The sequence below is a fragment of the Chinchilla lanigera genome, unplaced genomic scaffold, assembly GCF_000276665.1.
Source record: "Chinchilla lanigera isolate Chin_1 unplaced genomic scaffold, ChiLan1.0 scaffold00008, whole genome shotgun sequence".
In the NCBI taxonomy this organism is placed as follows: Eukaryota; Metazoa; Chordata; class Mammalia; order Rodentia; family Chinchillidae; genus Chinchilla; species Chinchilla lanigera.
In genome coordinates, this window is record NW_004955409.1 from 27851312 (window position 1) to 27868221 (window position 16910).

Here is a 16910-nt window from a genome sequence, read left to right on the forward strand (position 1 = left end):
AGCCCATACACTTTTAAAAACTGTTTTTCTCATCCAATCTTTTTGAAGACTCTAAGCAATTATGTAAAACACAGGCAGCATACTGGGCCTAGAAGAATGGCTTTCAAACTTTCCAGCCTACATATCATTTTTCATGTGTCAGATGACATGATCTCTCTATCCCACCCCATATTCATATAATATCCCTTTAATAAAATCTAGAAATAATCCATACTTGTAGAGACATAAAGTTTATAGTTTCCTTAATTCACAATAGTTGACAATTACACAATTCATACAGCCCATCATCATCCCCTCTCTCTTCCTCTCTCTCTCTCCATTTCATGCACAAAGGCTACAGAACTCCTACACATCCATGTTTCTTTATAACCCAAAAACTTTAGCATATCATAACTACACAAAATGCCAAATCAAAATTCCTCTCTTCCTCAGAGGCTCATCAGCCTCAGCCCTTTCCCACCAAGCTTGCAGAGACTCTCATTTCCATCTTCCATGTCATGTATAAACATGGCTTGCAACCAGCTATGGGTCGACATGCCTATAATCTCAGCACTTAGGGAGGCTGAGGCCAAAGGATCATAAGGTTAAGCCTAACCTGAATGACTTAGGTACTTAGTGAGACTCTCTTTCAAAATAAATTCAGCTTCAAACTCCATCTCCAAGAAGAGTTCCTAAATTCCCCGCAACTATAAATGATTTTGTCCCTCTGGATTTGTAGAGAATGTGAGATTTAGGCCATGCTTAATGCATTTCACATGTCCTGTCCTCTATCAAAAGCAGTTATCATACTTCTTCCCCTTACCCTCACTTAATTTCCTTTATCCCATACCTACCTTTTTAATACCTTTAAAAATCAGTATGTATCTGCACATTGTCCACCCTGCTCAACTGAATATTTACACCGTGCTCTAGGCACTCCAGGGGTCTTGTTCACCATGGAACACGTAAGGCCTGGAACAATGCTTGGTATATAGTAGGCATTCACTAAATAGTTAATGAATCAATAAATTATTATATATGTTATTTTCCCTGCTGGCCTGCAACTTACTTGACATTTGGGATACTTAAAGCTTTAAACAAACATATGATATATGATAACTATTTCCTTGGTTAAAAAATATCTGTTCCTGAATGCAGCCAAGAAACTTTCAAAATTATCAATCACATCTTCCCCAACATATTCCATTTTTCCAAAAAAAGCATTACCACACTGTCCCGTGAGTAAAATGGAATACTGAAAGCCAGCAATGGTGCTACCATCATTCACATAATGCTTGTCTAATGCTTTCTCTTTCCTGTTAGGATATAAACATAATAATATAAAATGCCTTTTTAAATTGTAGAAATGATTAGGAAACTTTAAAAAGTAATATACTTTTCTTATAAATAAAACACAAATTAAAATGTAAGCCACAAGTAAGTCTACAAAGAATAATACTGATATCAAGGTCATCCAAAAAGAGAGACTGAACATTGACTTCATTACCTATAATTTCAATGAAACCAAAGGCTGGAAGGTACTGGATCTGCTCACCGCCAGGCTGAGTGAACATGTTAGCACACAGCGGGGTCAATTCCACCCTCACCCACAGCATTCCCTGGTATTTCAGTTCCAAACAAAGATTTACGTCGAATTATGCTTTAGCTTTGTGGGGAATTGAAATACTCATTCAGGGTATGGATGAGTCCACCCAACACATGTTCACTTGGAACCTAATCTGAATTAGAACATGGGTGCACAGGGAAGGGTGCACACAGGAGGCCACACTGCTCTTCAGGTAGCACAGTCTACCCATGCACTTCTATTATAAAGAAAACTTCACCTTTGGTAAGTTACATTTTCAATTTACCGTGTCATTATGTTCACAATATAGGTTTATCTAAATTTCAAAATGTAATATAATAATTTAATAATACCTTCCTCTGTGACTGATACTTAACCTATCTGAGGTCATTTTTTAAAAAATAAAATTAAAATGAATTCTAAATCCCTTTCTTTTAGGGGAGGAGTAGATTATTCTCATTGGCCTAGAATATTACAGTTAAAGAACAAGAATATTTGACATTACTCATTTTGAAAAGCAAAAATTTTCGTTTAAAAAGATACAGAAGCCCTTCTTTTAAAATGTGAGGTAAACACATAATTTACAGCTCTAATTAGCATAACTGCTTTATTTTTTATTCAGATAATTTTCAGGAAAAATTATTTTTTATTTTTTGGCTGATATTTTAACTGGGTTATATGCATTTAACACATAAAATTAAAACTCCATCCAACTTACTATATATAGTCTTTATCACTTTCATAGTTCATATGTGCTAAATTCAACAATGGCATTAATTCATCTAATTAAGCAAATCTCAAATGCTGTAAACATATATTTAAAGCCTCATAAAATGCCTACCTTTTATCCATTGCTCTAGAATGTGAGTTTGACAGAGGATATTTGCAGAGCTGTTACTGGATGTTTTAATGATCTTAATTATTACATATAATTTTCTGAATATTATTTCTATAACTGAATACAATTAAAAGCCCAACTAAAAGATTTACTCTAGAATATTTAGCTTATGAAAACATTTTGGAATTGTTTATATGACCACTGACTTCAGTGTCTACTGAAAATGTATGAACAGTTTAATCATGGTTTATCTGTGTCATTTTATAGCCATGTAAGTGTTGATCTACACTTTTTGAGAGCAGGAAACTGTTGCCTATACAATCCCACCTATGTCTTTTTACTCTCCATGTCAATTATTTTGCACATACTCACTATATTAATTAATATGATGATGACACTGTTATTCCTAATCGTGATGTACCATTAATTTATCATGAGGTTAAATGGCTGGATAAGAATCACTTTACGGCAAATCAACTATGAACCAGCCTTCTGGGTATATGCTGTATGGGTAAGCTGTGCCCACCAGGTAGTATAGACCAAATTTAGGAAAATGAACAGGACAAAATTAGTTCCTTCAAGCATGCACTAGGAAGATTGAAAATTCATTCCCAGTCTGCCATAACTGTCTCTATTACATATTAGAAAAAGATTTCTGAAACGGGAGCAAAAGACAAGAGCCGCCATATTTTATATACTTCAAAAATGGATCATAATAATATATTAGTATTTATACCTACATAGCACAAAGTCCCTCTTGAGCATTCTTTGTGCTTAACCATGTCAAATATTTTACATTCACACTGTGCTAAACAGTCACCATTTTTCTCACTGCATAGGCAAGCGAGCTCAGCACCGCACAATACAGACCCAGTTATAGAACACAGAATGCAACCTCAGCTCTCCAAACCACAGCCTGATGCTCTGACCCCCACGCCAGGTGCTGCGATCATGAGTGATGGAGCTGTTCCAACTGCACACTACTTTCAAATAATGATCCACAAAGTTAATCAAAAGGGCTTCCTTGTTCAATATTTACCTGTTACTCATTGACAGCCGCTGTCTGCACAGCCATCTAGGATGTATAGAATGGGATCAGGAATACTGAGCTCAAACAGAACCTGAGTGCCTCACTGAAGCACCAAACAGAATTGATGAAAGCAGAATTAAGCTGCTCTTCTAACCCCCTCCAACACTAAAGAGTTCTGCGTGAGTGCCACACCAGCGATGTGCTGATCCTTCCTGGATTGGAAGGCCAAATAAGTCTCAGATAGTAAGAGGGATAAAAGGAACAACAAGCACACAAAAGAAAAAAAGAAGCAGAAGAAGGCTGATATTAGGTATCAAAATATAAACATGGAGGGAAAATAGTAATTTCCTGTATTGGGGCCAAAAAAATAATATTCCTCCTTGATGTGATCTCCTTGCTTTTATGTACTAGAAAAGTCATATCTATCCTGAAAATTATTTTTCTCATTTTCATACACATTCAACATTTTAAACTAAAAAAAAATAAGAAAACACTGATCTTTTTATGTGTTAGATATTCCAATGTTGTTTGTCGGTCTGTCAATCAAATTTACCCAGAAAGGATGCTGACCAACCTCCACAGTCACCTCTGAAGAGGTAATCAGACTGATCAAAATGCAGTTCTCTGTGACATTTTTAACCATCAACAAGAGAGCAAGACTTCCTATGGGACTTGACCATATACATTTATTAACCATGTACGTTGTGTCACGGTACAGACGTATGAGTGGACATGAGTGGTTAAGGCATAGGTTGGAGGGAATCATTGCAGAAGTAAAAATTTCTTTTAAATGTTTTCTCCTGAACACTTTTTTAGGCATGATAAGACCCTACCTGAGTATTTACTATTTACCAGGCATTTATTCTAAGAAGTTTATATTTATTAGTTCATTTAATACCATGGTAAACTCTATGAGATACTACTATCATTTCACAGGTAAAAAAAATGGGAAACAAAGAGCTAAGGAACTTGTTCAAAGTCTCCCAGAAAATAAGCAACAGAGTTAGGGTTGGAATACATTTGGTCTTCCAACAAAACCTGACCATTTATCTACTACCTGAAGTGCCCTGATTGCTTCAGCACTATTGAAGTAAGAGATTATCATTGGGCTTCAGCAAACATCTTTTCCGAAGTCTGTGGAGTAAATAAATAAGATCTTTAAGGAATTCACAAACTTATGAAGATATCTCTCTTGCTCTCACACACCCATACACACACACTGCACATACACACACCCTCTTACCATTTCACTTTTATAAATTTGTGTCATGCTTCATCTCTAAGAGCTCCTGAGAGGCATTTATTTGCACATTTATTATTGAATGCTGCCACACATATGGTACAATATAAATAATATGTTAACATTTAATCATAGCTTCAATATTGACTTCACTCTCTTTTATATGCCCCTCACATCCAATCTATCAGGAAATCCTGTTGCCTCTTCCTTCCTATATTTGGAAATCCAACTTCTTCCCACCCCCTCCATTTCTACCCCTTTGGTATAAGCTACCTCGACTATGTCGCAAGTCTCCAAGCTGTACCTCCTGCTTCCACACACATGGCCCTGCAGCCAGACTGAGTCTAAGGATAGCTGAGACCCCACTGCCCTTATCTCAGAACCCTAAAAGGTTGCATTTCAGTAGGAGAAAAGCTCAGTACCTTATGTGGCCTCCCAGCAGCTCTTGTGCTGGCTTCCTGTCAACTGCCGGGCCTGCCTCCTGCCACTTTCCTCCCCCACTGGCCTCCTTGGTGCTGAGTACCAGAACTCTTCAGTTCCACAGTTGTGGTACTTGTTCATTTTCCCTGGAGTACTTTTTTCTGGTTATCTGAATGCCTCATTCACTTACTCTCTTTGCTCAAATGGCATTTTTTTTGTTTTTTTTTCCAGGACCAGGAATCGAACTCACAACCTTGCACTTGCCACACAGACGCTGTCCCGCTGAGCTAAATCCCCAGCCCCTCAAATGGCACTGCTTTAATGGAGCCTCACCTATAGAAACCATATTTGACACACCTTCACTCCAGCACTCCTAAGTTCTTCCTAACATCTACTTTTGCTTCATAGCACCAACCACCATCTAACAGAGTACATTTCCTCTCCTTTGATTTTCCCCCCTTTGTTATGGGAGATTGAATCCAGGCCTTTCCTATACTCTCAGCCCTTTTTTAATATTATTTTTCCTTTGTGACAGGACCTCACTACATTGCTAAGTTCCCCTGGGCTGGGTTCTAATTTGCAATCTTCCCGCCTTACATTCCCAGAGCACTGAGATTACAAGCAGGTACCACCACACCCAGATGTTTTTCTTCATTTTAACATTTGCTGTTTAGTGCCTGTTTCCAATGCTGTCTAACATTAAGGAGAAACATTTTGGTCATTTTTCACTGATATATCCCAAACTATAGTTCCTTGTTATAGAAAACACTCAATTACTGTGTTAACAGAAAAGAGGAACCACACTAGATAAAAACTAGTTCAGAGAGACAGCACGGAGGAGCAAACTAAAGTGGTGATGGGTTTCAGGGAAAGAAGCAAAGCACATATGCTGCAGACTGTTGGTGAGAAGGGAGGTCTGAAAGGGGGACTGGGACAAAACTAACAAGCTATAAACATTTAGTTAAGATTATAGACACCATGTAGTGAGAATGAGCAGTCAATGACTTTAAGCAAAGAAACAGGTTAAAAATAATGTTCTAATATGATAACAATAAAATAGTCCATAAAAACATTCTTGCATTCCTTACCATGGTGCTTTGTCTATAGTAGGACTCAAGTATTTATTTATCTAAAGCAAAATGACCAAGGAAGAAACTAAGATTAATTAGGAGACTGAAACAAAGGGAGACATGAAATAATCACTTCAATTGGGGAAATGTAAAAAGAAAGGAAGTAATTTGAGAAGAAATCATGCCATGAGATACTGAGATAGAGAAAGCAAATGAAAGATGATTCCAAGAGTGAGTCTAAGTGACTATAAACATGAAAATAAGAGCTGGGGATACAGATCAATGTATAGTGCTTGCCCAGCATCCGTGAGGACCCAGGTTCAATTCCCAGCACTGTCACCAAACAAGATAAAACAAGTGTAAGGGAAGAGAGGAGCTTTTGGGGGAAGACCCTGGGTTCTGTTTTGGAGAAATGGTTGACTGTCCTGGAGAAGCCCTATGTGGGATTCAAGAAGGGTCTTGACTTGCAGACCAGCCACATTGCAGATAGTGATTCCAGGGTTTGTTTTTTTCCACGCAGAATGGAGACAAAGCAGTTCACTAGGTTGCTTTGAGGATTAATTGGGAATTTCCACATATATGCTTGCCAATTTGTGAGTTGTTACACGTGGAAGTTGAAATAAAGTGGAACACATGTAGAAATGTGTGTGGTTTGGCAAGAGTTAGGAACTGGGATAAAAAGTTCAGATTCATCCAGTTCTGTGTGATAACTGCAGTGTTAGGGCATAGTGAATTTCCACGAGGGGCCTCGCTGCCTCAAGCTGAAGCTTATTCAGTTTTACACTCAAAGGACTCTGGCCCCATCGCTTCTCAGCCTTTTGGCTATGATCAAGTGTAGGACTCTGGCCACATGCTCTTTAAATGACTAACATTCTTTTTTTTTTTTTTTCCCAGTACCAGGAATCGAACTCACCACCTTGCACTTGCCAGGCAGGCACTGTGCCGCTGAGCTAAATCCCCAGCCCCTAAATGACTAATATTCAACGGGACAAACCTCACTCCTCTGCTTTGGTGTCTTACTCTTTTGTGAAAATAGAGTCCAGTAAAGTACCAATAAAAAGAAGATGGATGGCTGTCAGGTAAAGTACCATAGGTTTCCTTTGAAACCACAGTTTCAAAGGACTGTGTCACTCAGCTGAAAGGGGGTGAGTGGCTGGGTCAGAAAGACCTGATTTGGTCTCTTACATACATACCTATCAGATTATATCGGGATAACTGTGTAACCTGAGCAACTCACCTAACCTCTCTGAGCCTACATTTTCTCAAATACAAAATAAGAATTATACTATCCATTTCAAATCAGGTTCCTGGACCCACTACAATAATACTTGATGACCACAGGACACCATGGAACACAGTATTTTCTTTCTTTCAGATTTCAGCCTCATCTGGGTTACTGCAGATGGAAAAGCAATCAATGCAGACACACAAATAGTGAAACCGCAGCATAACTTCACCATCAGGAGTTAAAGCTTCCGTCATTCCCAGAAGGATGAACTTGGCCTTCCAGTGAAAGGCCTGGACAGCAATGAGTATTTCCTTCAGCTGGCAGAATAAATGCAGTGGTGCTCATCTCCTCTGTATCTCAGAACCTTGCCTTCTCATGACATTGCGAATCCAGCAAACATTTGTATCTTGCAAATCTCTTTTGAACAGACCTAGTTAAACTATCACTGGTGTAAGTGAACCAAATGTGCCACCAGACCCTTGTAAAACATACCCTACTTAAAATGTGCTAGTGCACAATTTTAGTGTTTTAGTCTTCTCCTCCCTGAAACATTTCAAAAGTACCATGATAATTCTTTTTGTAATTCAGCATTCTTTATTCCTACCAGCCTCATATAAATTGTTACTAGCTCTGGGCAAGCAACATTCACAAAAGAGAGGAAACAATCTTGCTTTCAAATAAATCTATTAATCATGAATTTTACAGGAGCTCAGAAACACTCTTATTCTTCCCCTTCAATTCCCACCAGATGCATATCCAAATCTCTTCTTATAAAAATGTAGTGACATGAATCCCACCACTTACACTGAAAGTAACTTTAGATTTGGGCAACTGGGTGAATTCTGCCAAGGTATGAAAATCAGGGGTGCCACTTCCTAATCCCCCCTTACAAGCTGTTAAGGAGTAAGGCAGTCCTTAGAGGATCATGCTGCTTCCCCTAGAAAATGAGCAAAGATACCCCCTGCAATCACCAGAAAATGCATTTTTCACCAAGAGATATAGATAATACCTAAAGTACATGAGACAGGAGGCCTTGTGCCAGATGAAGCCCAGCTAATTTGATTTCATCTTTAAAACAGTTTTGTTAATGGACTTGAGAGAGTAACTATTATGGTTTGTTTCTAGATGTCCCTCTAAAGCCTCATGCAGGCATGGGGGCAGGTTCTCGAGTCTGTGATTGATTCATGGTCCAATGCTGGGATTATAGGTGTGACTGCTACACCCGCCCTAGGGCAGGTAGCCCACATACAATGTAAGGGAGGGAAAGAGGTTTGTTCTTTCTGCTCTTCTCCCTTTTTGCTCTTGTTGCTTTTGCTGTCTTCTGCCACCATGCACTGTTGCCCTTCTGCCACACCACCCTGCCTTGAGGCCAGCTGGTCATGTACTGAAACCTCCACAAAGTATGAGCTATATAAACCTTTCCTTCCTTAATTTTGGTTGTCGGGTATTTTGTCTCAACAACGAGAGAAAAGTAACCAAGACAGCAAATATAAAGAAAAATCATTAAAAACACGTTCCTTTTTATTTCCAGACCAAGTTGTGCAAGTAGCTGAGATTCACTGTAAGCACTCAACAGGCAACAGCCAAGAAAATAGTGCTGTTATGAAAGCTTATGTTGGTTGAAATACAAGCAGTGAGACTTGCTTGCAAGAGAAATCAGCCTCTCCTCCTTAGTAACACATAAGAACAGGCAGAGTGACACCCAGGGATCCTTTACAGCAGGGGCAAGGGAGGGGAATGAAAATTAGGTTTTAAATAAGATACAGTGACAGTCTATTTCCTAGCATAAACCTCAAATACCCAACTCCAAAGAATTCACAAAGTGATAAGTAACTTATTTAGGACTCAAGTTTGCCAATGAAAAAATCGCCCCAGAATGTTTTCTTTACATGCTAGTCATTGAACCAAAATCCTCAAAGGGCCCAGCCCTCTCTGCTTTAAGAACTAGATCTAAGTATCTCAGTGCTTCATGCAGTCCATAGAATTCTCTTCTTAAGCAATGAAGAGGAATGATGTGTGAGAGAATGAGTTTGCAAAGTAGCCAGAAAGCTCTTATCACTTAACAGCTCCTCCCTTCCATGTACACATTCTGATTTTAAACAGCCATGTGTTTCTTTAACCCACCACACCCTTCTCACCACTAGCTTCATCCATAACTTGCAAAACTATTTGTATATTTAAATGATTTTACTGTATCTATATTAAAAAAAAAATGAAGTTGTAAGAAAAGACTTTTCTGTTGAAAAATCTTATCTCTAAAGAATTTATCAGTTTCTTGCTAGAAAAATTTAAATTTAAATAAAAAAGTAAATCCCACCCAAAAAACAAACTAGGAAAAGTATATGCCATACCAAAAAAGGTATCTGTGAAGAATGCCATTTCTGTGTGGAAGTGAGGAATATACCTTATACATGACAGACAGTAATGTGTAACAAAAATAACACAATTCAGAACATGTTCCCTTTGGAACTTTTCTTCAACATCTCTATAATCATAATGGTTTATCTTGTTGGAGTTGAAAGCCTGTTATTTGCATTTTCTAGACAAGAGCTTTCAGGTGAACAACTGGACTTTTAAGTTAAGTGACTAATGAAGTACTAGTCATTTAGTGAATACATGGTAAGCATCATAATAAGTTTTTCTGTTTTTCTTGGATTTTTTTCTGGACTTTGCTTTGCTTTGTTTTTCGTGTGTAGTACTGGGGATTGAACCTAGGGCCTTGTCTTTACACCTCAGGATTTGAAGTCAGACCGCCTGAGGTGTAGTGCAGAAGTCAGCAAACTTTCTTGTAAGCAGCCAACTTGTAAATATGTGGGGCTTTTGGGCCCATATGGTCGGTCACAACAAATCAGGTAGGCCCTTGTTGCAGGAAATGAGTCACAGGCAATAACTAATTGAATGGGTGTGGCTGCGTTCCAATAAAATTTTATCTACAGAGTAGAAACAGAGGCTTCTTTTGGCTAGCAGGCCAGAGTTTGGTGATGCTAATCAAATTCCACTGTATCCTACCTTCTTTCACCTGGAGTGAGTTTTTTCAGCTCTATAAGCCTCTGTTATCCTAGCTATAAAATGCTGGTAATAATCATGTCTAATGCTTAAGTTCATAATAAGGACTTCTTTAATGTATGTTAAGCCCTCAGCCCACTGCCTGATACCAGTATGTGGTAAAGATTAGTAATTTTAATAATTACCATCATCTTCATCATCACATTGATTCTCAAAATATGCTATTAAAGAGTAATTTTTAACCCCCAACTTGGAGATGAAAAAAAGATGCTTAAAGACTTAACTAACCTTGTCACTATCTCACATCTACTAGATAACTGTGGGGCTACAATTAAATCAGATCCGTTTTCAAGACGTTTAACATCTCTAATAATGGTTAAATACTACTGCATAGATTTGTGCATCTTAAAACAAGTTGGCCATAATCAAAAAATAAACTATGATTTTCTCATTCTGATGCATAAACTAAGTCCAAAGATTCACTAAAGGCACATTTATAAACTCAGCACACAAAATAAGCTGCTCTTAAGGTGAAGAAAACTAATTAAAACTCTAGTTTATGCATTACTGTAAATTTCCCATATTTTTTTTAAAGTCTGAGCTCAAGCACACTCGTAGCTATACCTCTCTCTCTGAAACCACCTGTTAGAGATTTGAACACTGTAGTGCAACAGTCTGTCTACAAAAGGTTCATTGTAGCTCTAGTCTTCTCACCTTGACCTTTACTTTCTGTTCTCAAGTTTCTTGAGTGCTCATACATACAGCAGGGGAGTCACTAGCCAATTATTTTATAAAATGTAGGTAGTTGCTTCTCTCATAATGAAAATATACACTCTGACGATGCCAATTAATATTTTTTCTTTCTAAGTCACACTGCCCATGCCTATCCATTCTTACTTGCTAGCATTTGTGTATCCTGAATTACAAGTCGTCTGTGAGGCAAAAGGTGAACAATGAACTCCTCAAGCCAGTGAAAGCAACCAAGTCACAGGCAATCCTATTGGGAGAGCTTGCCAACATATTTATAAGTTTAAAATAACTTCAAACTAATGAACGACACAGTTTCACATTTTTCCATGTAAAGAACACTAATTTTAAAACAATGAGAAAATAAACTGTAGGCCACTCCCAGGGCAGGATGTCTGCCTTGCCTCTAACCTACCTCCAAAGTAATTTGCTAGACAGCCTGTGTCACACTCTTCTTTTCCTGACAACTCACACAGAGTGGGATTCGCTGCCTCTCCAATCTCACCTCCTCCTTGTGCCATCTGCAACTTGTTACACCAGAACTACTTGTGTGTTAGCCCAAATCACTATCTTGAGCATCCCTTCCCAAGATCCAGTCTCCTCCATCCAGAAGGACCTTGAGGCCTGTCCTATTAAAAATGATCCCTTTGTGCTGCCCTCCTATGGTTGGGATTTATCTCTCTTTCAAGCAAAACCACAACCACTTGTTGATAGCTTAGTCTTCTGGGCAGTTTTCTACCTCACCTCTGAATGAATGAGTCACTATACAGTTTGCATAGAATAGCATCTGACCCATGGGTGATATTAAAATATATTTGTTAAGGGGCTGGGGATTTAGCTCAGCGGCAAAAGCGCCTGCCTGGCAAGCGCAAGGTCGTGAGTTCGGTTCCCGGTACCGGAGAAAAACCAAAAAAAAAAAAATATATATATATATATATATTTGTTAAATGAATAAATTAATTTTAAGCTAGTCTGGAAGAATCCCAAATAATATACTTCAATGTTATTCACACTACCAACATATACCACATCAAATAATTTATAGGCAAAGTCATTGATGTGGTGCTCAAATTAAGTGAGAGACACCACTACAACCATGCTGAAGTCTGAAATCATGATGTGAAAATTAGAATTCATCTGATATTGAAAGGCTTAAGCAGTTCTTGCTACAATGTCTGCTCATCAGCTCTTTATGAAGTTCACTGTACATTTCTAACACTTTTCTCAGGTCTTTGTTATCAACTGATACAAACAAAACTTCCATAAATTAGTCTGATATGGGGGGCATAATAGTAACCAATCAGGCAATGAATCAATTACCTGTTCACAACCAGTGAATAAATTTGCTGCTACTGCTGGCACTTTTTGACCTTTCCCTCCCCTTCAGCGTAGGTGACCATCTCCACCCCAGCAGCCTGCCTGACAAGGCACCTGTCTTGTCCTTCTTAATTGGGACAATATGTGAAAACTGCTCAGACTCTGTCTGGCAAAGCACAGCTGATATGGAATGGTAAGTGCCTTCACTCACTATCCTCTTGTCTAGATCTTGTCAGTGCCTTCCTTATTTTGAATCAGAATATTCCCATTCCCAGACCCAAGCTTCTTAGCTATTCCCAGCCTTACTGCTACAGGGAGTAAAAGAACACCCACATCCTGGGTTATTTTGGAGAAAGAAAAAAACTCTATTCTCTCCACTCTCATATTAATTTCTCCAAGCCCTGCCTTCGTGTCTCCAAGACACCTGTCTTGGTGTCTGAAATTACTGTACTGAAGAAGACTCCTTATTTTCCCCCTTGAAGTTGCTTATTAAAAGGCAAATGGTTCTGGTAAGTGTAGCATTATCAGTGCACAACCCCTGATCTGCAGTGAGGGGTACAGACAATAATGCCCAGTGGGTATGAGGCCCAGACTAGAAGCACTAGCCAGGTATTCAGATGAAGTGAATTTCACAAAAAAAGGGACAGGGTCTCGGGACAGAGAAGACAGTTAAATAAAGACAAATTTACAACTTTGCCAATGGGCGTCTTTTGATTTAGTTGACAATTGTGCAAGCACCTTTAACTACAAGCACCTTCTCAACTGGGGCTTCTCACTCTTGGCTGTGTTTTTTGTTCTAAATGGGCGCAGTGTCTGTAGTAACAGCACATATATACTCAGGGAACAATAATTCACTGCAGTCTTCCCGCACTCACTAATGGGTGACTGTTCTAAACAATGGTGAAATGACTGTTCTTGGACACAGCTTTAAGGATACCCATTCTTACCTCAGCACCAGTGTCGTGTCTGACTCTACCTGAAGTGCAACTTAAACTCTGAGGCTCAGTTGACCCCCACCTATTCACCTCATTTGTCAAATACTTTAAGAAACACCGCTGATACTCTCTGAACTCATTATTATAATTATCTCTCCAGTCCATGGAAGTTCCTTTTTTGACTCATCAAGTACTTTCTTGATTTAAAAATAAAATTCCAACTCATAGTTAAAGGGAGGTTTTTCTCTGTTTTTCAAATTTTCTACATTTTACTTTTACATTTGAAAACAGAAACGAGTAAAATTGACAACTGTTTTAATTTGGAAAGAACATTAGCATCGCCCAATCAAATCCACTGTTTCAGAGTTTAGTTCACTAGATACAGAGAAATTATTATAAACTATGAAAAGAGTTAACTGAAAGGCTGAGATAGGAGGATCACAAGTTTGAGCCCAGTACAGAAAATTGAGCAAGACCCTGCCTCAAAACACAAAATGAAAGAAGGCTGAGGATATAGTTCAGTGCAAAGGCCCTAGTTCAATCCCCACCCCAACCCCTACATACACAAGGATAGTTTAAAAAGGGGCGGGCCTTGAACCCTGAAAGTTTTAGGGCTTAGTAAAATGGCTTCTTAGCAGAAAACAATGAGATCTGTAAAATATTTACAACAGTAGTCATTTTTAAAAGACTATTATTTCTATTATTTTTCAAAATTCTAAATATCATTAATTGCAATTTGAAGTTTTAAATTAAAACTTTAATAAGCACTGAATATAAGCATTTAGAGGAACTATTGCCTTTATTTTAAAGTAATAAATTGCAAATCTTTTGAAATAACTAATCACAGGTTTTTATTCCTCTTTGCTTTAAATTTTAATTAAGGAAACAACTGTCTAATCATTCTAATAACTCCCAATAAAATTTAAATACAACATATAATATTTCTAATGTAACAATTCACAATGATTATAAAACTACAGAATTATAGTTGGAAGGAATATGAACAATGATATACTAATGAATTTTAACAGTTTTGGGGGTAGAGGTCCCTGATTTGCAGCATTTTCCAATTTCCAGGGTGCAAATACTTTTTCTGACTTCAAGTTACTAATACCAGGTCTCCAATGACAGAGACATAGGTGCAATCAACTGCCTCTCACAAAACTGCCCAAGTTCAGTCCAACATATCAGTGGATATGAGAAACCAAATAGTGTAACCTCTTCATAGCTGAAGCCTTTCCACAGAAGTATTTCTGTCTTTATAATCTACTGTCTCCTGAAGACATAAGGACATAACTGTACAGTGTGTTTATATACTTACCTACTCAACCCTCTATTAATAACAGTTCTCATTCTTTTTTGGATATTAGGTAACAGGAAACACATCATGACCTCATAACCCAAACAGTGTACACATATGCACAGCTGTATGTCCACATGCATAAGCAGATAAAACTAAAACGAGCCTTACAAAATAAAACACTCTTACTACATACAAGATATCAAAATCTTCTAATTTTTAAATTATGATCTTGATCCACAAAACTGAATTCATATCAACTGATTTGCATAGTAACCCAGAATTTGAAAAACTGTGCTATAATCGACTGTAAACGCACTGAAGGGAAAATTATACATCATGTCTCTATCTGTTCCTATATCTGGCAGTAATTATTGGTCCAAGGAGGTCAAGTAACTTCTCCAAAGATGTAACTGCTATAGTTTATATACAATCCCTCCAGGTAAGTAATAATTCATGCCACAGAACTGGGATATTTATGGCTAAAAGCTAAAGGACCTCCCAAGGCAGCCACTCCTTTATCGGAAAGTCACAAAGCATATTTTGTAAAACTCTACCTGCCCCATCATTGATGAAAGTTTAGCCCTTCATCCAAGGAGGCCATGCATCCTCTTTTGTCTAGATTACTGCGTGTTCATTGCTCTACTGTTAATAATATGCATCCTCCACAGTGTTGAAAAGAAACTTGCCATTTTTATAAAACATCTTCAATACTTTACAGAGAAAAACCATATAAAACTGATTAATATTAAACATATTATATGGAATAAACAAACCCTGTATACAGTATACATTAATATCAGATTTCTAATAAAAGCCAGAGACTTAGTTGGAGAAAATACTCACTCGGGAAAATAAAATCTGAGTCCATGGCCTTTTCTATTCAGTGTGCTTGTACAGCACATGCTTTTTTATAGGTGCTATGAAATGTACACTATAGTTTCAGGACAATTCAGATAAGCATCTTCACTAAAAATACACAACACCATTAATCATCTCAGTGACAGTGCTCCAATTTAACATGTTGGGGATTTCTTCCCCTTCTTCATCATTTATTTGCCAATATTTCCTTGTTATGAATATCCCCCTAGTGACTTTTCCTGGCAGTCACAGCTGTGCTGCCTACTGTGTCTACCTTGACTACAAATAACACCAATTCCTTTTAAAAAGCTAACTCTTGAGATTATTTCTGCTAGAAAAGCCTTACGATGAACCAAACTCCTACATTAGTAGCTGCAGTCAAGCTCCTTACTCTAAAGCTGACCGAACTCAGGCATTAAGCAGTCATTTCATATCTATGAAACTGGCTTACCTACGATGACCAACACTTAATTGCTGATCACCAATTATCTGAACAGTCAACAATCAACTGCTGCTTTAATACCAGTCCATAAAGACCCTCTTCCTATACAACAAAAGGCTTATATGAAGTACCCATGAATCACACCAAATTACAGAAACCTGACCACCAATAGCAAAATCTATGACTCACACATAATAATCAGAAATAATTCTGCATTATAATCACACCAATTGTGATAAAGAGAAGACTATATTCTAGGTAATGGAATATCAACACATAAACCTAGAGGTAAATACACAGACAAGACACAATGATATAATGATCAACTAAACCATGCCAAGTAGGAAACCTGCCCGGTTTCATCTAGGGTCCATTTCAGAGTGGAGCTTCACAACCATCAGCACTTCTTTATCAATTTAAAAGTGGAAACCATGAAAAAAAAAAATTGTTCTAGCCCCTGTTGGAGGAATAATCAAAGTAGAACTCACTCACCAGCTTGTATTCAAAAAGAATTTTTAAACGGCAAAAAGGCACTTTTTTTTCCCCCCAAAATCAACATTATACTGCAAAACTAGAGTATGAAGACCAAAATACACCGAAGTATATTTGCAAGGTATAACAAGAAAGAGTGCTGTGGAATTATGCCTACATTCCTTTATATTTTCTATAAGAGAATTTAAATGTTAAAGTCACTTTAAACAATGTTCCATAACTTTTCTGTAAGATTCCAATTGGCTCAATGTTTAAAAGGAAGAAAAAAAAAACTTCCTTCATCGCACAAGCAATAGAAGTCAAGCCCCAATATATTAAAATGCCATTTCCTTCCCAGAACTGTGTTTACTTCAGCGATAGTAACAACACCTCGTTACCAAAAGTGCACATTCTGTTAAGTAACGGACAAAGCAAATGGCA

The 16910-nt window shown here is 37.8% G+C and overlaps 1 protein-coding gene across 1 annotated transcript in view; it reads right to left on the reverse strand.

Annotated features, from left to right (window-relative positions):
- Npas3 (neuronal PAS domain protein 3) overlaps positions 1 to 16910 on the reverse strand; it is an 840673-nt gene that overhangs the window by 716702 nt on the left and 107061 nt on the right. The window lies entirely within an intron of this gene.